This window comes from Amphiprion ocellaris, chromosome 11 (assembly GCF_022539595.1).
Source record: "Amphiprion ocellaris isolate individual 3 ecotype Okinawa chromosome 11, ASM2253959v1, whole genome shotgun sequence".
Classification (NCBI taxonomy): domain Eukaryota; kingdom Metazoa; phylum Chordata; class Actinopteri; family Pomacentridae; genus Amphiprion; species Amphiprion ocellaris.
Window position 1 is genome coordinate 27,710,349 of NC_072776.1, and position 25,796 is coordinate 27,736,144.

At 39.6% G+C, this 25,796-nt stretch overlaps 1 long non-coding RNA gene across 1 annotated transcript; it reads right to left on the reverse strand.

Annotated features, from left to right (window-relative positions):
* Positions 1-1,567: 1,567 nt before the first annotated feature.
* On the reverse strand, positions 1,568-7,960 carry LOC111588568 (uncharacterized). The gene is made up of 5 exons (XR_002748188.3): positions 7,690-7,960; positions 7,090-7,455; positions 5,023-5,319; positions 4,076-4,168; positions 1,568-3,834 (listed from the first exon to the last, which is right to left on the reverse strand). It is a non-coding gene; the product is annotated as an uncharacterized LOC111588568 (long non-coding RNA).
* Between the last annotated feature and the right edge of the window lie 17,836 nt (positions 7,961-25,796).

Sequence of the window (25,796 nt, forward strand, 5' to 3'; positions counted from 1 at the left end):
GAGACTTTTAGAATACTTTGTAATCCTTGTCATACCTTACAGGGCATTAATAAACATTTGTGAAAGTCAAGATGACAATCAGTTTGTTTTTTAAAGTTCAGGTTTAAAGAGACTTTAGAGAAGTGAGACTCCATAAGATGTATGTTCCTTGTTGCTGCTTAATAAAAGAAAGAAGAACAGAAACACCAGATTCTGAAGATCTGTTGCAACAGAAAACAATCCAAACCCTGTGTGCGCAAAGATTACACTTCTGCTTCCTTTCATATGAACCTGGAACTGGTTTGCTGCATTGTGAGCACGTACTTGTTTACTTCATGTGAAAATGTAAGATCTACTAAAGGTAAACAACACATGGTTCTAAGGATACAGTTGTTCATGTTTTAATGTTGTATGCATTACATTTCTTTTGTTTTGAGAGATGAAGGAACTAGGTTTTAGTCTTCCTGTCAATAAAAAGCTTCTTTTTAAAAAAATTATCAGTTAGTGTCATCAAACAAAACACTAACACTTCCTCTTTACACATGTATGTGACAACAGGAAACTGTCTGTAGTTAGAAGTCTCATTGACACTTCTACAACTCTACATTATCTATCAAAAAGTATCCTCATCTGTGGAATCTGTGCTTTGTTTAGTCCTGTCTTTTTGGAGACTGGTCCTGGCTCAGTTGATGGACCAACAAGAACACAGCTGTTGTTCGCTCTGATCAAAGCAGACTGGGGCCTAAGCACTGTCAGGCCCAGTGTTCAGCAGCGCCATTCTGTTTGGGATTATCACACCTGTGGTTCAGGGATTAATCCCAGCAGAGACATGGGAACCAGGGGCACGGGGGCTCCAGAAGGCTAGTGTAGCAAGGGAGGGGGAGCAAATGGATTCTGGGATTTTGGCCACATGACCTCTAGGTCCTTTTTAATGTTTGTAGGCCGACAAGTTGTCACAGATGATTCTCAGGCATCAGAACCCCACTGGCTCTAAATGAAATAAAATAATAAGAATAAATAAGAACAAATAAATAAAATGAGCAGAAGTAGTTGTTTTCTGTTTTGCCTTCTATCTGATGTTGATGCAGAACAGCAATTTACATGAAATCATCAAACTGTGTCCAAAGAAGGGAACTCTTCCAGTCATTAGAAAACCTGTGGGAAACACTAATGTCAAAGACACCAGGCTGTAAGGCAGAACTTCACAGCCTTTTCTGCGTCTCATCTTCTGTATTTTGATACAGACCCATAAATTTGGGATGCTTACTAGGAACTCCGCAGTGGGAGAACACAGGGGCCTAAACTCATGAATTATACTTTTATTATTATTATTTATTAATTATTTGTTCACTGACAAGTTCAAAGTTTTACAGGTGATCTGAATTGGTTGGCTTTTGACTGTCACACCATTTTGGGGATCTGGTATCTACTGAGAAGCTCTAGGGGAAACTAAGTCATGCTAGCAACTCTGACTGCAGTGATTCTATATTTATGTCACACTTACTAAATCCAATTCGGCAATAAAAACTATGGAAGTGCAAACATGAATATCTCATGCACAGACACAGTCTGTTGTTAAACACAGAAATTTAGTCAAGTCAGGTAAACTTTATTTATATAACACATTTCAAAAGAGCATAAGTTGATCTAATGTGCTTTGTGTTGGAGGCAGAGGATTTACAATACAAATACACACCAATAAAAGAAATACAAAGTAAAAATGAAAATGAAGAGTTTATAAAACTTTTAACACAACACATTAATATATCAACAGAAATCAAACATTTGGACAAGCATTTCTTTGAGTTAAATGCAATTTCCTACTTTGGATGATCATATTTGATGACTGATATAATGTCAGTGAATCACAAAGTTATTAGAAATGACCCTCTGAGGAACATATGTATCTGAACAGCATTTATGGGCAGTTCATCTTTTAATTGTTGAGACATTTCATTGCACTAGACCAGCTGATAGGCTGGCACTGCCATCCTTACATCCCTGTCGCCACTGTGGCTAAGAATCACACTGCAACAGCAGTATCATCGCTGGAGATTTTAAAAAAGGCTATGCTACTGCATAAAATATACAACTGCATTACTACACCACGTTGTTTCGAGTAATCAATGATATTGTAGTCAATGACAGCCCTGTCCCATAATATAAAACATAAAGAAGAAAGGTAGTTGTGGCAGTGATGTCTAAATGAGTGAGCTCGTGAGGTCTTAAACAATTTGCTTTTTACTAACATCTAACCCCAGACCTTCCCAGTGGGACTCAGCAGTATCATATGTCCTTTCAAAATCAGCTTTCTCTCTTGAACAGACTAAGCAGAAAATCCTTTCCCTGTTTGCTTTAGCTAACTCAAATGGCATTTTCCCCAGTTGGTGCCCTGTGAGCCAATTTGTTCAACAGCTTAATGTTCCTGGCCAGCTCTAGCCTAGTCCTCAGACCCTCCCCCTCCTCCTACACACAAACACACACACCAGCGCATGAACACACAGACACACACAAACACACACATCAACACAATAGCACACTGTTGTGCACCGGTGTTCACCTATTGTCCAATTCTCCAACCGTGCATATCATTAATGCAGCTTCATGGGTTGCATCCTAAAAACACAGCTATTTATCGTAGGTAAAAGAGAAGTTAAGGTTCTGGAGCTTTTTTATGGCAGATTCCAGGTTTGAACATCACGCCAGAACCTCAAGAATTCTGAGATATCATTTTCATATTCTAGCACTAATCTGTTTGTGCTGCATATGACCTCATGACACATGAGGACATATAAACTCAGCATTTTTACTAGAATATGACCAAATCGGGAATATGAAGTGCAGATACAGTACCAGTCAAAACTCTGGACACACCCTTCTCATTCAGTGTTTTTTTTTTTTTTTTTTTTATTTTAATTAGTTTCTAAATTGCAAATTAATACTGAAAACATCACAACTATGAAAGAACACATATGGAATTATGTTGTCAGACAAATCAGAATATGTTTCACATTTTAGATTCTTCAAAGTAACCCCCTTTTGCTTTGATTACTGCTTTGCATACTCTTGGCATTCTCTCAATGAGTTTCATGAGGTGGTCACCTAAATGGTTTTCCAACAGTCTTGAAGGAGTTCACAGAAGTGCTGAGCACTTTTTGGCCCTTCAGCCCTCACTCTGCGTTCCATTTCATCCCAAATCATCTGGAATGGGTTGAGGTCAGGTGACTGTGGAGGCCAGATCACCTGACGCAGCACTCCATCACTCTCCTTCTTGGTCAAATAGCCCTTCCACAGGCTGGAGGTGTGTTTGGGGTCATTGTCCTGTTGAAGAATAAATGTTGGTCTCAGTAAGCCTAAACAGGATGGGATGGTATGTCGCTGCAGGATGCAGTGGTAGCCATGCTGGTTCAGTCTGCCTTCACTTTTGAATAAATGGTTGTATTTTCAGCAAAAACCAAAATATTTCATGTGGAGACTCATGTTATTGCTTTCTAGTGTACAAAGCGAATGATTACACAGTATTTCCAGTTTCCTGTTTCAATGAAGGAACATTTTCAGTAGTTAAATTGTTGTAAGAATGAACCTTATAATTTAAGTAAATAAAAAATTAGACAACTGATCGTATGAACGTGTTGGACCCCAGATATGACATACTATATTTTTCTATGTATGAATTACAGTTTAAAATATGCAGACAAAGTCATATCTTGACTCTGTAGTATTTTGCACAGCAGAGGGTGTTTTTCAGGTTGAAACGTGCCAATCAAGTTGGCTTTTGTATGTGGCAAGGAATCCTTCTGGACCCCAAGAGTAGACTGAGAACCCACTGGAGTCTTCTGCCACCACAGCCTGGCTCTAGATGAACAACACAAAGTGGATATATAGATTATTTCATTTCCAAATCTCCAAAATAGACCAATGAATGCAGCTAAGTCATAACACACTGAGTACCTTGCCCAACTGACAAGCAGTAACACATTCTCGACTTTTTGAATTTTAATTTTTATAGAACTTATTCTATTCAATTACTTCACAGTTTCACAAGTTAGATAAGTTTTAAAAAATAGAAACTTGAGGATAAATGAAAATCAATTACATTTAATATGCAACACAACCACAGCTCAAGCTAACAGGAGAGCGGCCACTATCAAGACTTCAGTCCAGCCAGTAAGGCTCCACATTGCTGCACCTGTTGGCAGAAAGAGAAAGGGGAAAAAAATACAGCAGACTCAAATGGAATACAAAATCAAATCTTCTGAACCTCAACTTAATGCTTTTACATATCAAGTTCAGCTTTCTTTTAAAGCTTTGTTTTTAATTTAATGAATCAGCATGAATCATGCCCAGTCCCACAGGGCCTGGTGTGGGGCCTCTGTAGGTTTGGTTTGTTCAAATTAATTCTCAATTTGATTAGGACCAAGAGAGTTTGGAGGCTATTGCAGGTGTGCTTGGCTTGAGCAATGTTTTAGCTGAGTGACACTTTTCAAAGTAACATCCACTTCAATGTCCGAAACCAAGATTTCCCAGCAGAACATTGCATCTTAATGAGATTATCAGTGCTATTCATTTCACCTGTCAACGGGTTTATTGTTGTGGCTTAACAGTGTATTTCTACATACAGGCTTGAAGCATAATTTTGAAAAAGACAATACTGCAACAGTCCCATTTATATTTTTGCAAACATTAGCATTTGCTCAAGTCACTTACCAAAGAAATAATTAAATGAAACTAAACAGAAATGAGAAAAAGGAAGGAAATGCTTGGTATCTTCCTCCTTGTTGCTCTTTGACTAGTTCCTTTTTCAGCATTATTTATTCTTAAATGTTCATCTTTCTGATTTACATGGGTTACTCTACTGATGCTGTACTAGTCACTAACTTAGAGCATTGAACGAAACAGAACAAAGGTCTATGTAAATGGGATCATATGCTTTATAAATGAAGGTCCATTTGGCTATATTTTCACTCTGGAAATAACTGGGTAAAGGGTAATGTACAAATATGTACAAGCCTTTGGATGGCTGCAGAGCTTCTTTTAACTTACCTTTGTTTAAAATGCAGGTGGCATTCAAAGTCATATTTATAGTAGGGTTGTGGCTGAAACAGGTCACAGACTGATAAGGTCCTTCAGGAATATATATAGTGCTGCTGGAACTGTAGAGACTATCACGAGGGTCCAGAATTGCTGTGTTGTTTGCATCCCTCCAGTCTATAATATTGTAGGAGTTGTTAGAGAACTGGAGCATCCAGCGTACCAAAGGTGCAGGAAATCCTCTTTGTGTAGTGCACACTGCAGTCCTTGTTTTAATATTTAGAGCCAGACTGAGGTTCTTGTAAGGGACTGAAGAGAGAGCCACACAGTGTAGTTAAGGTCAGTAAGAAAAAAGTTATTCTTATTTAACTGGTGCAAATACAAAAAATAAAATTCTGCTTTTTTTTCTCCTCTAACAGGACGACATTCCATAGATAAATATGATGTGATGGTGTCACTCTTCAAAGAAGACATATCCACCATGACCAGCAACATACATGAATAAGAATACCTTATTTAGAGAGCTCTGTGACCAAATTTAACAGAAAAATACACTACCATTCAAAAGTTTGGGGTCACTTCGAAATGTCCTTATTTTTGAAAGAAAAGCATTTTTTTCAATGAAAATAACATTAAATTAATCAGAAATACAATCTAGACATTGATAGTGTGATAAATGACTGTTCTAGCTGGAAATGGCTGATTTTTAATAGAATATCTACATAGAGGTACAGAGGAACATTTCCAGCAACAGTCACTCCTGTGTTCTAATGCTTCTTTGTGCTAGCTAATGTGTTGAAAGGCTGATTGATGGTTAGAAAACCTTTGTGCAATGATGTTAGCACATGAATAGAAAGTGTGAAAAGTGTGAGTTTTGATGGAAAACATGAATTTGCCTGGGTGACCCCAAACTTTTGAAGTGTAGTGTAAGTTGTATCACAGTTCTTATCTGTTAGACTTTGTATAAAGAAAAATAAATCCTTGCCTGCAAAAAATAATATAGAAAACAATTTATTATTATTATTATTATTATTATTATTATTATTATTATTATTATTATTATTATTATTATTATTATTAATAATATTAATAATAATAATAATAATAATAATAATAATAATAATAATAATAACAATAATAATAATATAATAAAACTAGTCTAGCACTTATGTATAAAAATTAACAAAGTAATATACAATTTATTAGTTAGTGAGCTTTAGAAACTATTATTTTGTGACATTTGGACAGAGCCATGTTAACTGCTTCAAGCCTTTATTCTATTCTAAGCTGTCCGTAGAAACACATTTGAGAGATAGTTTCAAGCTGTTTTTCCCTGCAGGAATTTTCAGGTTGTTTCATGACAAATAAGCTGATTTGAGAGGCTTGAGAAAATAAGCATTCAAACCTTCAAAATTGTGTGTCATAATCACAATAAAATCGAAACTGTCACATCTAGTTAAACACCACCATGCTTTCAACTTTTTTCTCTCCGTGCATGATGTTTTAATTGCTAAAAATGATTGCTACTATGAACTATACTGTTGTAAGATCTGCTGGTTTGTCAGGCAATGAGCTAATGCTGAGAATAATGACTAAATGTTAGTAATGTTTGTATTAGGGTGTTAATGATGACCGCAGCATGATGCCATATACAGTATATGAGCTGCATCTTTCAATTGGCATGGCCTCAGAACAAAAGTTGCAGTAAATATAATGTGAACTTTCATGTCCAGGTAAATAGGTACTTTTTCAGCTCCTACCTGGACCTGAAAAACTACTATGTAAGGCTCAACATTGGTTAAATTTGGGGAGGAATTCTGCTGCCCTTACGATGTCAACTTGACATAAAGTAGCAGTCTACTCTAACACTACCATTGAAAATGTAAAATTTACAATATAGACTAACATTAAAAACCCATTCTTCTTTTGTCATTGTTTTAGTGCATTCAGAGATAAAGTCACAGTCCAAGCTGCTGGATTTTGTATATGTTTCTGCTGTAGAAAGCTGCTGAAAGACAGTATTACTCTTCTCATCTACTGAACTATTTTTGTGAAGAAAAGCTAAATTTTCATCCTTACCTGCAACATGTAGGTTACTTTTGCAGATCTGCCTCCACCTCCCTCCACTCTCAGAAACGGCTGCAAAAGCCTGGAAAATTCTCCAGTTATCTTCAAGAGTTACGTTTTTTAGCTTGACCGAAATATTTCCTGTTTTCATGTCCTGTGGGAAGGCTGTGATCCTGTGTTGATAAAGTCCATTTACATGCTCTGCCATGTCCTTTCCTTCCTTCATAGAATACAAAACTGCATTTCTGTCATCTTGCCAGTAAAAGTGTAGATTACTAAGGTCAGTAGGATTAGTGTTCATATTACACTGAAGAATTGCTGAGTCCCCGACAGTAGTATTGACATCAAGTGCCAAAGTTGCATCTGACACTGAAAGCGCTGTAAGAAAAGTACAAACTTAAGGAATCTCAAAAATGTTCTGTTGTCAACCTCACAGGTTGCAACACCATCAACACTCCAACACTGAATGTTGTGATCATCATGTTGCATGCTAATTTGAAACTAGTTTTAGCTCCAAACTTGCTCAGTTCCATGGATCAATCACTGTGTATTTCTGTCAGTGACAGGGAAAAGTGTGCAGTAAAATATCATCTGAAATTGCAGACAACTTACCTAACAGGAGACAGCATACCACCAGAACGAACATTCCTGAGTAGACAAGCTCACTTGCCACTAACACCAGAGAGAAAAGCACTTTAGCTTCAAGCCAGTGTCAGCTGTATTCTGGGGATAACTACAGTGTTAAATTTGGAAGTTCATGAGAAGCTAAGACCAACAGACTGCCATTTCCTCTTCTGATGTGGACAGATACGACCACTGGGCTTTCCACTGCTGTGTTTGTGCTGACTATTTAAAAGAAATGAAACTAAAAACAGTCTACCATTATTGTCTAAGTGTTGCAGTGATTTCCTGGGTATGTGACATTAGGTCACACATTTCCTTTTGATCATGATGAGGGGCGTGGAAAAAGTCAATGACTGCTCTGCATTTTCTATAATCTTTATAACCTGTCCAGTGTTTAAAGTTGTATTGTTTGTTGTCTGTCTGCTATCTACTGTTCATATTTTCTCTCTGCAATCTTTTCACTCCAACCAGCTTAGCCAGAAACCCCCCATCCTGAGTCTCGTTCTGTATGAGGTTTCTTCCTGTTAAAAGGGAGTTTTCCTCCCCATTGTTACCAAATGCTGCTCCATCAGAAATTGTTTAGTTCCTCTCTAGCAGGACGTTTTATTTATTATCCTTTATCCAAGAATAAGTTTCAACTTTGTAAAGATTTCAAGGCTATATCAGAACTGTCTTTAGTCATCTCAATCATCTATGGAGGTGAACTGAACCTCAAAAAAACAATAAATGACATTTACAACGGATCTGTATCCCTCGTATAAGAGCGTAACAGTCAAATTATATTTGTCTCTATTTACTATAGGAACATGTGACAAAGTGGGTGAGAACTCTCATTTCTCCTTTCCTTTGGTACTCTCATGTTACACATTACACAATACACAACATCCTTCTGTGTATTTTGCTTTAATTGAACCATGCTAATGTAACATTGCAGCACATACTATCCCGGGTTTGTCAATATTTTGTTAATATTGTGTTACAGTTTACATTCATCTTATGGAGGATTAAAGGAAAACACACAGCCATAATTAGGGTCAGTTATCCTTTATTAAGTGACAGGTCAAATGTGGTTGAATTGTTTGTTCCCTTCATACTTACCTTTCTTTTAGTGATGGACAAATGATACCAAGGTTTCAGAGCTCATATTTAAAGACACCACTGTCACGTGACCAATGACGTTTGAAGCTTCCGACGTCATCGCTGTTTCACTTCAAGCTTCATCGCTTCAAAATGTTTCGAAGCGTTTCATAGGCTCATAGGTTTCAATGCATTTCACTGCCTCAGAAAGTTTCAGTGCATTCTGAGGCAATGACAGCTTGACACAGGTTTGAAAGTTTTGAGTGGTTTCATGCTATACAAGCTATAGTCATGGATGAAAGTATTTGCACCCCTGGAATTTTTCCAGAAATTACACCATTTCTTCCAGAAATTGTTGCAATTACAAATGTGTTTGGTATACATGTGTTTATTTCCTTCATGTGCATTGGAAAAACCCAAAAAAGCAGAAAAAAAAGCCAAAATTTACATAATTTTACACAACATTCAAAAAATGGGCTGGACAAAATTGTTGGCACCCTTTCAAAATTGTGGGTAAATCATTTTATTTCAAGCATGTGATGCTCGTTTAAACTCACCTGTGGCAAGTAACAGGTGCTGGCAATATAGAAATCACACCTGAAACCAGTTAGAATGTATAAAAGTTGACTCAGCCTTTGTGTTGTGGCCTATGTGTGTCACACCAAGCACGGGGAAGAGAAAGAAGAGCCGAGAAGTGTCTGAGGACTTAAGAAGCAAAATTATGGAAGAATATGAACAATCTCAAAGTTACAAGACCATCTCCAGAGATCTTGAAGTTCCTTTGTCCACTGTGCTAGTATAATCAAGGAGTTTATAACCCATGGAACTGTGACTAATCTCCCTGGACAGGGATGGAAGACAAAAATTGACTAAAGAATGCAATCCAGGATAGTCTGAATGGTGGATAAACATTCTCAGTCAACTTCCACACAAATTCAGGCTGTCCTGCAGACGTAGAGTGCAAAAGTATCAGCTGGGAGCATACGTCATCATCTGAATAAGAAGCGCTATGGCAGGAGACTGAGGAGAACCCCACTGCTGACAAGGAGACATAAAAAAAGCCAGACTGGAGTTTGTAAAAATGTACCTGAGTAAGCCTCAATCCTTCTGGGAGAATGTTTTGTGGACAGATGAGACTAAGGTAGAGCTTTTTGGAAAAGCACGTCATTCTACTGTTTACAGAAAATGGAATGAACCCTACAAAGAAAAGAACACAGTACCTACAGTCAAACATGGTGGAGGTTCAAAGATGTTTTGGGGTTATTTTGCTGCCTCTGGAACTGGGTGCCTTGACAGTGTGCAAGGAATCATGAAATCTGGAGACTATCAAAATATTTTGGGCCGCAATGTAGGGCCTAGTGTCAGAAAGCTGGGTCTGCGGCGGAGGTCATGGGTGTTCCAGCAGGACAATGACCTGAAACACCTCGAGTAGCATTAACAAATGGTTGGAGACAAAGCGCCGACGACTCAAAAACGTTCATCATGTCTTCTTGTTGATGCTTTAGTTTCTGATTCTTTTGTTCAGACATTAGGTGAATGAATAGATGTTATTTACCGTGCCTCTTCATTGGTGGAAACTGAGCATTCCATGCTCCCTCATGGCTGCAGGCTGAACATTGCATGCTCCCCCCCACTGCTTGAAGCTAAACATTCCATGCCTCCTCATTGGTGGAATGTGAGCATTCCATGCTCCCTCATGGATTTGTGCTGAACATTCCATGCTCCCTCATTGGTTGAAACTTAACATTCCATCCTTCCACATTGGTAGACATTGAACATTCCATGCCTCCTCATTGGTGGAACTTGAACATTCCATGCTGTCTCATTGGTGGAGATTGAGCATTCCATACTGCCTCATGGCTGCTGACTGGACAATGCATGCTCCCCCACTGCTTGAAGCTAAACATTCCATGCTCCCTCATTGGTGGAGACTGAGCATTCCATGCTTCCTCATGGCTGCAGGCGAAACATTCCATCCTCCCTCATTGGTGGAGACTGAGCATTCCCTGCCTGTTCATGGTTGGAGACTGAGCATTCCATGCCTGCTCATGGGGGGGAGACTGAGCATTCCATGCTGCCTCATGGCTGCAGGCTGAACATTGCATCCTCCCTCATTGGTGGAGACTGAGCATTCCCTGCCTGTTCATGGTTGGAGACTGAGCATTCCATGCCTGCTCATGGGGGGGAGACTGAGCATTCCATGCTGCCTCATGGCTGCAGGCTAAACATTCCATCCTCCCTCATTGGTGGAGACTGAGCATTCCATGCCTGCTCATGGGGGAGAGACTGAGCATTCCATGCTGCCTCATGGCTGCTGGCTGAACATTGCATACTCCCCCACTTCCTGAAGCCAAACATTCCATCCTCCCTCATTGGTGGAGACTGAGCATTCCATGCCTGTTCATTGGGGGAGACTGAGCATTCCATGCTGCCTCATGGCTGCTGGCTGAACATTGCATACTCCCCCACTTCCTGAAGCCAAACATTCCATCCTCCCTCATTGGTGGAGACTGAGCATTCCATGCCTGTTCATTGGGGGAGACTGAGCATTCCATGCTCCCTCATGGGTCTATGCTGAACATTCCATGCTCCCTCATTGGTTGAAACTAAACATTCCATCCTTCCTCATTGGTAGACATTGAACATTCCATGCTCCCTCATTGTTGGATACTGAACATTCCACGCCTCCTCATTGGTGGAAACTGAGCATTCCATGCTCCCTCATGGGTCTATGCTGAACATTCCATGCTCCCTCATTGCTTGAAACTAAACATTCCATCCTTCCTCATTGGTAGACATTGAACATTCCATGCCTCCTCATTGGTGGAACTTGAACATTCCATGCTGTCTCATTGGTGTAGATTGAGCATTCCATACTGCCTCATGGCTGCTGACTGGACAATGCATGCTCCCCCACTGCTTGAAGCTAAACATTCCATGCTCCCTCATTGGTGGAGAATGAGCATTCCATGCTCCCTCATTGGTGGAGATTGAGCATTCCATACTGCCTCATGGCTGCTGACTGGACAATGCATGCTCCCCCACTGCTTGAAGCTAAACATTCCATCCTCCCTCATTGGTGGTAACTGAGCATTCCATGCTGCCTCATGGCTGCAGGCTGAACATTGCATGCTCCCCCACTGCTTGAAGCTAAACATTCCATCCTCCCACATTGGTGGAGACTGAGCATTCCATGCTGCCTCATGGCTGCAGGCTGAACATTGCATGCTCCCCCACTGCTTGAAGCTAAACATTCCATGCCTCCTCATTGGTGGAATGTGAGCATTCCATGCTCCCTCATGGATTTGTGCTGAACATTCCATGCTCCCTCATTGGTTGAAACTTAGCATTTCATCCTTCCACATTGGTAGACATTGAAAATTCCATGCCTCCTCATTGGTGGAAAGTGAACATTCCATGCTCCCTCATTGTTGGATACTGAACATTCCACGCCTCCTAATTGGTGGAAACTGAGCATTCCATGCTGTCTCATTGGTGGAAAATGAGCATCCCATGCTGCCTCATGGCTGCAGGCTGAACATTGCATGCTCCCCCACTGCTTGAAACTAAACATTCCATCCTCCCTCATTGGTGGAGACTGAGCATTCCATGCCTGCTCATGGGGGAGAGACTGAGCATTCCATGCTGCCTTATGGCTGCTGGCTGAACATTGCATACTCCCCCACTTCTTGAAGCTAAACATTCCATCCTCCCTCATTGGTGGAGACTGAGCATTCCATGCTGCCTCATGGCTGCAGGCTGAACATTGCATGCTCCCCCACTGCTTGAAACTAAACATTCCATCCTTCCTCATTGGTGGAGACATGCCTGCTCATAGGGGGAGACTGAGCATTCCATACTGCCTCATGGCTGCAGGCTAAACATTCCATCCTCCCTCATTGGTGGAGACTGAGCATTCCATGCCTTCTCATGTGGGTGGAAAACTGAGCATTCCATGCTGCCTCATGGCTGCAGGCTGAACATTGCATGCTCCCCCACTGCTTGAAACTAAACATTCCATCCTTCCTCATTGGTAGACATTGAATATTCCATGCTCCCTCATTGTTGGATACTGAACATTCCACGCCTCCTCATTGGTGGAAACTGAGCATTCCATGCTCCCTCATGGGTCTATGCTGAACATTCCATGCTCCCTCATTGCTTGAAACTAAACATTCCATCCTTCCTCATTGGTAGACATTGAACATTCCATGCCTCCTCATTGGTGGAAACTGAACATTCCATGCTCCCTCGTGGGTGTATGCTGAACATTCCATGCTCCCTCATTGGTTGAAACTAAACATTCCATCCTTCCTCATTGGTAGACATTGAACATTCCATGCTCCCTCATTGTTGGTTACTGAACATTCCACGCCTCCTCATTGGTGGAAACTGAGCATTCCATGCTCTCTCATGGGTCTATGCTGAACATTCCATGCTCCCTCATTGCTTGAAACTAAACATTCCTTCCTTCCTCATTGGTAGACATTGAACATTCCATGCCTCCTCATTGGTGGAACTTGAACATTCCATGCTGTCTCATTGGTGGAGATTGAGCATTCCATACTGCCTCATGGCTGCTGACTGGACAATGCATGCTCCCCCACTGCTTGAAGCTAAGCATTCCATGCTCCCTCATTGGTGGAGACTGAACATTCCATGCTGCCTCATGGCTGCAGGCTGAACATTGCATCCTCCCTCATTGGTGGAGACTGAGCATTCCATGCCTGCTCATGGTTGGAGACTGAGCATTCCATGCCTGCTCATGGGGGAGAGACTGAGCATTCCATGCTGCCTTATGGCTGCTGGCTGAACATTGCATACTCCCCCACTTCTTGAAGCTAAACATTCCATCCTCCCTCATTGGTGGAGACTGAGCATTCCATGCTGCCTCATGGCTGCAGGCTGAACATTGCATGCTCCCCCACTGCTTGAAGCTAAACATTCCATCCTGCCTCATTGGTGGAGAACGAGCATTCCATGCCTGCTCATTGGGGGAGACTGAGCATTCCATGCTGCCTCATGGCTGCAGGCTGAACATTGTATGCTCCTCCACTGCTTGAAGCTAAACATTCCATCCTGCCTCATTGGTGGAGAATGAGCATTCCATGCCTGCTCATTGGGGGAGACTGAGCATTCCATGCTGCCTCGTGGCTGCAGGCTGAACATTGCATGCTCCCCCACTGCTTGAAACTAAACATTCCATCCATCCTCATTGGTGGAGACATGCCTGCTCATGGGGGGAGACTGAGCATTCCATGCTGCCTCATGGCTGCAGGCTAAACATTCCATCCTCCCTCATTGGTGGAGGCTGAGCATTCCATGCCTGCTCATGGGGGGGAGACTGAGCATTCCATGCTGCCTCATGGCTGCAGGCTGAACATTGCATGCTCCCCCACTGCTTGAAGCTAAACATTCCATCCTCTCTCATTGGTTGAGACTGAGCATTCCATGCTGCGACATGGCTGCAGGCTGAACATTGCATGCTCCCCCACTGCTTGTAGCTAAACATTCCATCCTCCCTCATTGGTGGAGACTGAGCATTCCATGCTGCCTCATGGCTGCAGGCTGAACATTGCATGCTCCCCCACTGCTTGAAACTAAACATTCCATCCTTCCTCATTGGTGGAGACATGGCTGCTCATAGGGGGAGACTGAGCATTCCATGCTGCCTCATGGCTGCAGGCTAAACATTCCATCCTCCCTCATTGGTGGAGACTGAGCATTCCATGCCTGCTCATGGGGGTGGAAAACTGAGCATTCCATGCTGCCTCATGGCTGCAGGCTGAACATTGCATGCTCCCCCACTGCTTGAAACTAAACATTCCATCCTTCCTCATTGGTAGACATTGAATATTCCATGCTCCCTCATTGTTGGATACTGAACATTCCACGCCTCCTCATTGGTGGAAACTGAGCATTCCATGCTCCCTCATGGGTCTATGCTGAACATTCCATGCTCCCTCATTGGTTGAAACTAAACATTCCATCCTTCCTCATTGGTAGATATTGAACATTCCATGCTCCCTCATTGTTGGATACTGAACATTCCATGCCTCCTCATTGGTGGAAACTGCGCATTCCATGCTCCCTCATGGGTCTATGCTGAACATTCCATGTTCCCTCATTGCTTGAAACTAAACATTCCATCCTTCCTCATTAGTAGACATTGAACATTCCATGCCTCCTCATTGGTGGAACTTGAACATTCCATGCTGTCTCATTGGTGGAGACTGAGCATTCCATACTGCCTCATGGCTGCTGACTGCACAATGCATGCTCCCCCACTGCTTGAAGCTAAACATTCCATGCTCCCTCATTGGTGGAGACTCATGGAAGCAAATCAGACTCATCAGATTCTGAATTTTAAAAGCTGCTGAATTTCTTACTTTGAATTTTTTTTTGCATCAAAATTACGTATGTGAATTTTTTATGCCTGAATTTAGCTCATCAAAATTCTAAAAACCAGTTAAAAATTCAATGTCTTCAAAATTCACCATCAAAAAATTCAATGTTCAAAATTCTCCATCAAAAAATTCAATGTTCAAAATTCGCTGTCAAAAAATTCGCTGTTCACATCTGGGGGACTCAGGCGTAAACAATCGATCCTGGCCAAAATCGAACGTGGCGCTCCTCCGGTCATGTGACGCAGACGGTTCACCTCACAACACCGGGGTCAACCACGGCTACCAGCATGAACAACGGCGCTTCAGTGAGTGTATTAATCCTTTTTGTCCTGTATGTGGTTTGTTTTTGTGAGAGTCAGTAAGCTGTAATGCATGCCGTTAGCTGCGCTAGCACAGCGTTAGCCGCGCTAATACAGCGCTAGCGACGCTAATACAGCGTTAGCCGCGCTAGCCGCGCTAATACAGTGCTAGCCGCGCTAGCACAGTAATGAGGTCATACAGACAGCACGTTCTGCAGCTGGGTAGTTGAGTAACAATTTTATAAACGCACAAATGGGTGAAAGTGTGATTTATGCGCCCGAAAATGCAGTTAAGTCACAGAGCAGTGCAAAGAAACTGGTCACCTAGCAAACTGAATTAGTCTAGGTCAGTGTTTCTCAACTGGTGGGTCACGACCCAAAAGTGGGTCGCGGGGCCGTTTTTGGTGGGTCGCGAGCCTTTTTCTAAAAAGAGAGAAAAATAAAGATAATCCAATTTAGTGGTGAGTCATTGTAGTTCCCCTCCGCACCCGCAGGGGGTCGTCGTGTCAGCAGCGACCGGTGAGGACACTCGTATTACTGTAGAAGAAACTGCATGTTTTCATAGCAACAGCAGCATGGCTAAACGAGCAACAACAGCTGGACGCGGCGGGGAAAAAGACAATGACGAAAACAATAAGCACGCATCTGAATAAACTTTTCGAGCGGTTTAGCGACTACTTTCCCGATAAACAACCCGAGGACGACTGGGTGCGCGACCCGTTTGGAATAAACATGGAAAGCATCACGTTGCCTAGCAGCGATGAATGTCAGCTGGTGGAGCTATCATGTGACCGCACTCTCAGAAAGAAATTCACAGAGGTAAGCCTTTCCCAGTTCTGGTGCAACGATGTGATGAGAGAGTATCCCTCCATTGCTAGTCGAGCTGTAAAAATCCTCCTACCATTCAGCACCACATACCTCTGTGAATGTGGCTTCTCAGCTCTTGTTCAGCTGAAAACAAAATACCGAAATAAACTGAACATTGAGCATGACCTCAGAGTTGCTTTATCATGCATACAGCCAGATTTTGAGACTCTTGTAAAGGCCAAAAAGCATCCTCAGCTAAGCCATTAGAACTTCATGTAGTTCTGCAGTACTTTTATTGTGACTTGTGACTTTTGTTTATTTGTAAGTGCTTAAAAACACACTTTTCTTTCAATATTGCACACTATTTTTTCCCCAAATATTGGCTTTCAAATATAGTTAAGCCCTTTGAAAAATGTTTTATTGTGTTTACATTTTGAGATTGATCAGAACATTAAGCATTTCTTCACTTTAATAATTTGTTGAATGCACTTCATCAGTTTTCATGTTTTGGACTCTTTTGCACATATTTCTATACATAGTTTCTCCAGCTACAACAGCAATGTTGCAGACTTGTGCAGTATTATGAGAAGCTACTGGTTTTGTTGAATTGCACTTTTTTTGTAGAAAAAAAATGCACTTTTATATATCCTGAGAACTACTTGAGGCTATTGTTCTACTTGTTTCAAAGTCCTCAGTACTTGAATTAGTATTGCTGCTTGATTTTGAGTTGTTGTGAAGTACTTGAGTTCAGGTTTAAAAGTTTTGTCTTCGAACGCTCAATCAATAAATTGTTGATTTTTGGAGAAATATTGTTTGGGTCACGACTTGTCATTTCAGTTTTATGGTGGGTCCCAGGCCCAGACCAGTTGAGAACCACTGGTCTAGGTAACACTTTGTTTATTATGTGTGTTTTCTGCTCAAGTTAATGTCCTGGTTTGATTCATTTTAAATTACTCCTGATCTTGAAAGGTTTTAAACTGTGCAGTCAAAGTAGTTACAACTGTGAGCGAATAGCTTGAAATGAACTGTCCTAGACTCCTCTGTTCATAGCCGACCACAGCATGCTATATCAAGAGTTATTGTGCAATGATAGTGATAAATGCAGCCCATTTTTTCAACAGTTTCCTGTTTAGTATGCGTACCCCAGATTGTTTCTGATCATTTGTTGTAGCCATTTATTTAATCAATTTTAATCCACTCCACAGCAACACCGTCTGAAATGACCAGTCTGGTGAAATTCTGGACTGGATGGGAGACTCTACCAAGAACTCTCTTCGCTGAAGTAGTGAATGGCAGATACCTGACAGCCACCACCTGCTATGAGACCTTACACATCCCAGGACATTACAAGGACCACACATCATTTAAGACTGACATCCTGGCCTGTATTTGCACTTGCCAGTCAAGATATGTTAGGTGTTGTTCTCTAGTTAGTTTTACTTGACTGACAAAACTAAGTGCACTTTTGGATTCCCTCCCCTACCTGTTCTCCCAACTCACCTGACAGGTTATCTGGCTCAAGTATGCGTATTTCTGCCATTCATTTAAAGTATCTGAAGTTAAGAATATTTCTGGTGAACAATACATGCAATCACAGCATTAAAGCAGGAGTTAAAAATGAACTGGACTGTACTGACTTTATTTTCTCACTGGTGAATGGGATGAAAATCCGTTGCAATATAATATATATATATATATATATATATATATATATATATATATATATATATATATATATATATATATATACATATTTATATATAGGCTTTATTTATTGGCTGACAGTATATATATATATATGTGTGTGTATATATATATATATATATATATATATATATATATATATATATATATATATATATATATATTGTATGCCAAATACTGTCAGAGCAAAAAATATTTTTAAATTGCCCGTCACTGTCAACCTACTTCAACAGGCATTTTTTTGCACATTGAAATTTGAGGTTGTTTGAATGACACTATCTCAGAACAATGATGAAGAATCTGTAATACTGAACAAGTAGATCAATAATCTCAGATTATGGGTGAGTTGAAATATGAACAAAATGAAGTGGTCTATGAAAAGTCCAGTCTTCGAAACCTGACATGTTGTTTTGTGTAATTTCTTTGTAAATTAGCCCTGCATCCAGTCATTACCATGACATTGGCATAATGGAGCCATGACCACATATATCGTTCTGGAGATAGTGGCATTTTTCCAATGGCAAATTTTCATGCTTTGACAGATACAGTGGTGGAAAAAAGTTTTCAGGCACCTTGAAAATTTTCCACAATCTCAAATATTATCGTGAAATATTTGTTGGAAAGTCTTTTGTGTTTCAAAAGGTGTGACTGCATGAGACAGACACAAATGATGCATTTTTTTTGTTTATTGTTTACATGACTAACAAAACTAAATTCTACCAAAATGACCCAATACTCAAAATTTCTTATTTTTAAGGAACCAATGAATTTCAAGTTTTTATTGACTTTTTTAGGATTTGTTTAGTATTATGGCTGTGACTGAACTCATAGAAATTGCATGTGAAGACCTCAGAGGGATTCTTAATGGAATATTTCACAAATGTATGAGGTGTCCAAAAACTTTTTTCCACCGCTGTATTTAATAGCAATCGGATATGCTTATGTTAGCAAGACAAATAAATTAAAATTTCAGGCTTTTATCTTGAATTATTCTTGAGATATTATATATAATATATATAGCCTCAAATTTGAATGTGAGAAAAAAAAATACTGAAACTAGGTCTACGGTCCACTTAAAAAAATCTAAAAGTATTTGACATACTCAGCTAATATTTCACAGATACATTTATCTATACATGGGACAGACATATTAAGTTCCAGCAAGTTGTACAGGTGGTCTGGGGATGTGACCATTCTTTGTCGCCCAGCTGCTCCTCTCTCTGAGTGCACAGTTGCAATGTACTGATTCCTGTTTTCTTTTTCTGAGCTGATAAGATGGTGTAGCTGTGTCAGTGCATTTAAAATAGCTGGGCAAACTTCTACTTGGTTGGATAAAGCATTTAAAAACACAAGTTCTTGTGTGCAAGTGAACTCTAAGAAGTCCAGATCCAGAGGCATGCGTCCGAGAATATGCTTCAAACGAGAAGGAAGTCTCACATAAAGATGATTTAACAATAGTTCCTAGAACAGAGAAAAACAAAGTTATATAATGCAAACCACCAATGGGAAAAATGACTTAACCTGACTGAAAGACTAGACTGCCTCATTAGACATTTCTTTTAGAACAAATTAAGAGGAGGTTACGCATACTAAACAGGAAACAGTTGAAAAATGGGCTGCATTTATCTATTATTGCACAATAACTCTTGATATAGCTGTGAAAGAATGGTCGGTTATGAACAGAGCAGTCTAGGGCAGTTCATTTCAAGCTATTCGCTCACAGTTGTAACTACTTTGACTGCAGTTTAAAACCTTTCAAGATCAGGAGTAATTTAAAATGAATCAAACCAGGACATTAACTTGAGCAGAAAACACACATAATAAACAAAGTGTTACCTAGACTAATTCAGTTTGCTAGGTGACCAGCTTCTTTACACTGCTCTGTAGGGTTGCCATCCGTCCCTTAAAATACGGAAACGTCCTTTATTTGACAATTAATTGTTGCGTCCCGTATTGAATCAATACGGGACGCAAGTTGTTCCGTATTTTCATAAATGCCTCGTACACGTCTGTCACACACTCATCAAAACTGTCTAATGAATAAAATAAAACACAGCAAATATTAAGGGCAGCCATTTTCATCTTCGTAGGACCTATGCAGCGAGGACCCGATGCCAGGTCCAGTGGACAGACTTCAGACGTCTCTGTGTGTCCGGTCCTGTCCGGTCCTGTCTCTGGTTGCCAGGTTACAGACGCTGCTGCACCCGCATGTTTAAAAATGTCTACACCTGAAACTCCACCACGTCTAAAGAAGCAAAAACGTTTGCAGATGTACAGACTGGAGTGGGAAGAGTGGAACCCCTGGCAATGGGTACAAGGCAAACTGTGTTTTCTGTTGCTCATGGACTGGCTGAAGTAAGGCAGCATCAGGATACAAACATGGAGGAAATATGAGAACAGAGAGAACCCAACCAGCAGGTCACAGTTTATCATCATCTGATCATCTCCTGAGGTCCATATGGTAAGTGGACATCATGATGAGATCAGCTAGATTTCCTACAGTATATGGCTGTGAATTTACCAGAGGATGCTTATAATAATGCTGATGTGGCCGTACACTCTACACTATTTCAGTGACTCAGTAAATGCCTAAGTTGGTTATTATTTTTTAATGCTTTTTAGTTTTTAATAAACATTTATTTAATAGCCTATATGTAATCAAACATGGCCTTTGCCTAAAAAGAATAATATTTCATTGCACAAGTAAAAGTATAGTAATTTTTAAAACTGTTCAAATTATTATATGTTGCTAAAAAACAAAAAAAACACAAACAGAAAATACATCATAGTAATATGTCAATTAAAAAAGCCTATAGTATAGCATGTTCCCAACAAACGTCATAGTATAGCCTTTGGTCCAGAAAATGTCCATAGTATAGCATGTCGCTCCAAAAACGTCAGAGTATAGTCTTTGGTCCAACAAACGTCATAGTATAGCATGTCATTCAGAAAACATCATAGTATAGCATGTCGCTCTAAAAACCTCATAGAAAAGCCTTTAGTCCACAAAACGTTGTTGTGTCCCGGCTGTCTGAAGTAGGTGAGGAGCAACACAAAAACAGTCCAAACGCTGGTTTCCAGAGGGTTTGACGAGTATTTATTTGAAAGAGGAAGTTTACAACAACACAACATGTGAGGGGGTTAAAAGCAAATGCGTGTTAGTAAAATAAAAATAAATCAACAGAACTAAAAGTGAACTTCATGTTGACACTGATGGGCATTCCAACCAGGAACATAGTAAAAGATAATCAATACGAAAAAGAAACTCTTCCTGTTCACCTCTTAAAACCCAAAAACACACCACAGTAGCACCCTAAACTAAAACTACCAATGGGTTCCCTGTTTTCCTTTCTGAACAATTCAAAGGTCCCTCTCTATCTCCCCACACATCCACCAACCACTGGAACACATCTCCAAAGTTCTGCCGGGCCAGCTCAGCTTCTCCTCAGAAGAAGTGCTGCCACCTGCCAGATGAAGGAGCCTTTTGAGAGGCAGCTGGCATCGTGATTGGACTGTACTTTGGTCTGTTCCAATCCAGCTTCAGCTCCAGAGACGGCAGGCGGGACGAGTCAACGGAGGCCGGGTGGACGAAGGCATGAAGCTGAGTACAATCCAGAAAACAACAGAGGAGGAGTGCATCGGCCCAGAGCCAGAACAAACAGAGTAGCATCGTATGTCTCTTAGAAAACATCATAGTATAGCCTTTGGTATGAAGAAACGCCATCATATACATCGTATATTGTACAAATAACAAGTCAAAGGAAAGAGACATACTTTGTAGAATTGTAGTAATTCTGGGCTGACTGATTTACTGATTATCAGTATTTTATTTTTTACTGATTTATGGTAATAAATCCATTTTAAAAAGGTGCTACTTTGGCTCTGAACCTTTATCTACCTGTGGTCGCTCTGTCTTCTGGAGTGATTTGATTGGTTATACATCACGAATAAAACTCCTTTAACTTAACATCTCTAAACAAAACAAAAACGTATCAACAAAGTTTTCTGTTAGTTTGTGTTCTTCTAAGTTTAACTCCGAGATTTTAAATACTTTCATTTACTGCAAATGAATATCTACTCCAAATGTCTCACTAATAATCATTATCAAGCCTTAAAAACCCACAAAACACCCCTCTATACTCGACCACACTTAGTATAGTCCGGTTCCCCCTTCTATAAATCTGCTTGGAATCTTCCACTTCCTGTTTGTCAAAGTGGCCTTCTACCTGGACAGGTTTTGTTGGAGCTCATGCAACAAACATTTTGGGTAACTGCACTTTAATATGGATGGATGACACTGAATTAGAGTCTGTTTTAATGAGACTGAGTTAAGATGTGTAGCTCTGTCATTAAATAGGAAATTATTTCTCAGAATTCACAGAGAAAAGTCTGAAATGTTTGCTAGGTTAGCGTCCCACATGTTCTTTGGCTCAGCTAAAGCTAACTCTCTCCAACTTCTGGATCTCTTGAGTTACTTCTTGTTAAAATATCTTGCTATAGGTGCTGAAGCTCAGAAAGTCTGAGATGTTTGTTCAAAATAAGCTCATTCTCAAGTCTGATCTGAACTGTCCTCTTTTGTTTGAACTTTCCCTAAACTTAGGAGTTAATGACAGAGCAGTACGTCCAGACTCAGTCGCGTTTATGTAGAGATTAAACTTCAGTGTCATTCATTGATGTTAAAGTGCAGTTTTTTAAATGTTTGTTGCACATGCTCCCGACCAAACCAGTTCAGGTGGAAGACGATGTGAAGAGAAAGCTCCAGAGGATGAATATCACACATTTACGTTGGAAATAAATGTCCTTTAATTAGACATCGTCATGCAAAAGTTGGATTTCCCTTTAATGATGTTCAAATCTTTGTTGAGTGTTTTGTTGATGTTGGTTTCCAAATGTTTTCTGACACTCGGCCCCAAAGATTAAAACCTTTTACGGCTCACAAGCTGCAACAGTTCACAGATTATCAACTATCTTTCTGACTAAACTAAGATAAAAAGTGAAAAACTGCCTGATTCCTGCATCATGAATGTAAATCTCTTTGGTTTTTGTGACAGTAAACTGAATATATTTGGGTTTGACATTTTATAAACCAAAACAAGAAATGAATTACTGGAGAAAACAATTAACAAATTAATGGACAAAGAAAATGTGTTGTCCAACATGTATGGCTGAATTACTCCATTACAAGATACATACAATTTTAATTCAATTTTATTTATATAACGCCAATTACAGGTGAAATTGTCTCAAGACGCTTTATTTTTCCATTTTCTGTCACATTTAAAATATGACAAAGTAAGAAATTTAAACCTCTTGACTAATCCAATTTATTATTTGGTTTTTAAGAGACTAATCAACAAAATAACTTTCTCCACTAAAACTAATAAACATGAGGTCAAATAGAAGGAACAGTTTTAAATACTGCAGTCCCACGACAACAAGAATAAAGTTTGTCAACAAAAACTAAATCTGCTGGTGGATTCCATTCAAGTCCTAATAAATGATAATAAAGTGTGATACTATAGGTTTGTGGCGCTAAAAATCTCAAAGTAAAGATATCAAGTTGAACATGTGGATGGAGGTTGATAAAAGTTGATCTCCCTTCATTTCTCTGGAGCCGACTCCATGGATTTTATGGATGGTGGTTAAAGATCTGCTCTTCTAGTCGTCTTCCTTCTAGTTGCTGTAAAAAGTCAGTCCATCCTGGCCTGACTTCAACACCTCTTCATGACAACTTGTTCTGCCTCGGACCTCGTGGAAACTCAAGAAACTCGGGAAAACCAGTCAAGACTCGAAGAACTCGTGGAGACTCGAAGAACTCGTCGGGCGGGGGAAGGTGTGGTGGGTGGTGGGGGGAGGCGGGGGAATAGAGGGGGGAGGCCGCCACCCACCTCCCCGCCTACTCTCCGCCCTGACTCCACCCAGACTCCGCCTCGGCTCCGCCCATGTGGTCACTTGGAAACTACGATGCCAAAGGGACGACGAAATTATTTCTTTTCATATGATCTGTAGCTCAGTGAGTTAAGGATTTGCCTATGGAGCTGCAGGTCGCTGGTTCAAGACCAGACTCTGCTTAAGTTTTATCAAAATCCTGACAAAGACAAACAAAGAAAAAGGCCCGTGGCGGGTCTTGAACCTGCGACCTTCCACTTGGTAGTCACTCTTCTTATCCCCTGAGCTATTCGCTCAGATACTAATTCTTCTTTTTTTTGCGCATTTATCATCTATTTTTTGTCGTTTTCGACTTTTTTTTTTTACTTGAGTCTCGACTCGACCGTTTTTTTCAGGAGGTTGGACTTCAGCCTTTGTGCTGGAGGGTTGAACCCTCAGTTCCAAGACTTTCCAAGCCTCCACACCTCCCGAGTCCTCAGGAACTGAGCTTTCACACAGTCTGAGGGCTGAAATTTTCTAAGTCCCACAGTAGTTCTCTGTTAGATTGAACCTTCAGACAGTCTGAGGACTGAAATCGTCAAAGTTTCTCAGTACTTCTCTGTTAGTTTGAGCTTATAGACAGTTCGAGGACTGAAATCTTAAAAGTTCTTGAGTAGTTCTCTGTTAGTTTGAACCTTCAGACAGTCTGAGGACTGAAATCCTAAAGTTCTTGAGTAGTTCTCTTTTAGTTTGAACCTTTAGACAGTCTGAGGACTGAAATTTTAAAAGTTTCTCAGTACTTCTCTGTTAGTTTGAACTTTCTGGTTAACAGAAGCCTTAAAACTTGTGACCACGAGTCTTGATTTCACATTTAGATCATCCATCTGAGTTCTTCTCAGACCTTCACCTGTGGGTTTTTTAGAAATCTTGAACAAACTTTGATTCTCTTCACTGAACGGTAAAGTTTGTGGAGATCAGAAGGTAACATTAGTTTGATCAATGCCTTCAACTACTAGCAGACTTTATCTGGAAAGCTGTTTTCTTAAATGAGTTCTTAGTAAATCTGTCCACAATCAAACCAAGAACATAGAAAGAGGAAATGTTTGAAGAAACAACTTAATGTTTTCATTTCAGACTAGAAAACGCTTGAAGACCTTTATCTGTTTTTGCTCTTTTTGATCGTTTTATTGTCTCTTCTGTTTAATTTGATCTTCTAAAGTCTAACTGGTGTCTTTTCAAATGTTTTGTCTTTAGTTTTGATTCTCCTTAAATGTTTAGTTTTGCTTTTTTCTCACCTTTTATTCTTTTCTAATGTCTGATTGGATTTAGAAATGTTTTGTCTTTTTAATGTTTACTTGTTGTTTTTTTCAAATGTTTTAGCGGCTTGTTTGAAAAATTTTCTTTTCTTTGCCAATGTTTAATTTTTCGAATAAATCTTTAAGGTTTTTCTTTTTAAATGTTATACCACCTTTTAATGTTTCATTTTCTTTTTAAATGCTTCACTGTATTTTTGTTTAATTCCTATTTAAAGTTTTATTGTCTTTAAGATCTAATTTTCTAATTAAACATTTAATTTTTTAATTCAATGTTTTGTCTTTTTAAAGGTTTAATGATCTAATTTAATGTTTTGTATTTTTTGAAAATATTTAATATTCTTCTTGTTTAATTTTATTTTTTAAATGTTTATCTAAAATATTTCATCTTTAATGTTTCATATTTTTGTTTAAAAAATTTTGTTTAATTTCATAACTACATGTTTTGTATCTGTTTAATTATTTAATTAAATATTTTGTCTGTTTAATATAAAATAATTGCATTTAATGTTTAATTTTTTTTTAAAAGTTTTATTGTATTAAATGTTTTTTTTCCTTTGATTTAATTGCTTTTTTAAATGTAGTTTATTTCTTTAATCTTTTTTTCTGTCAAGATTTTA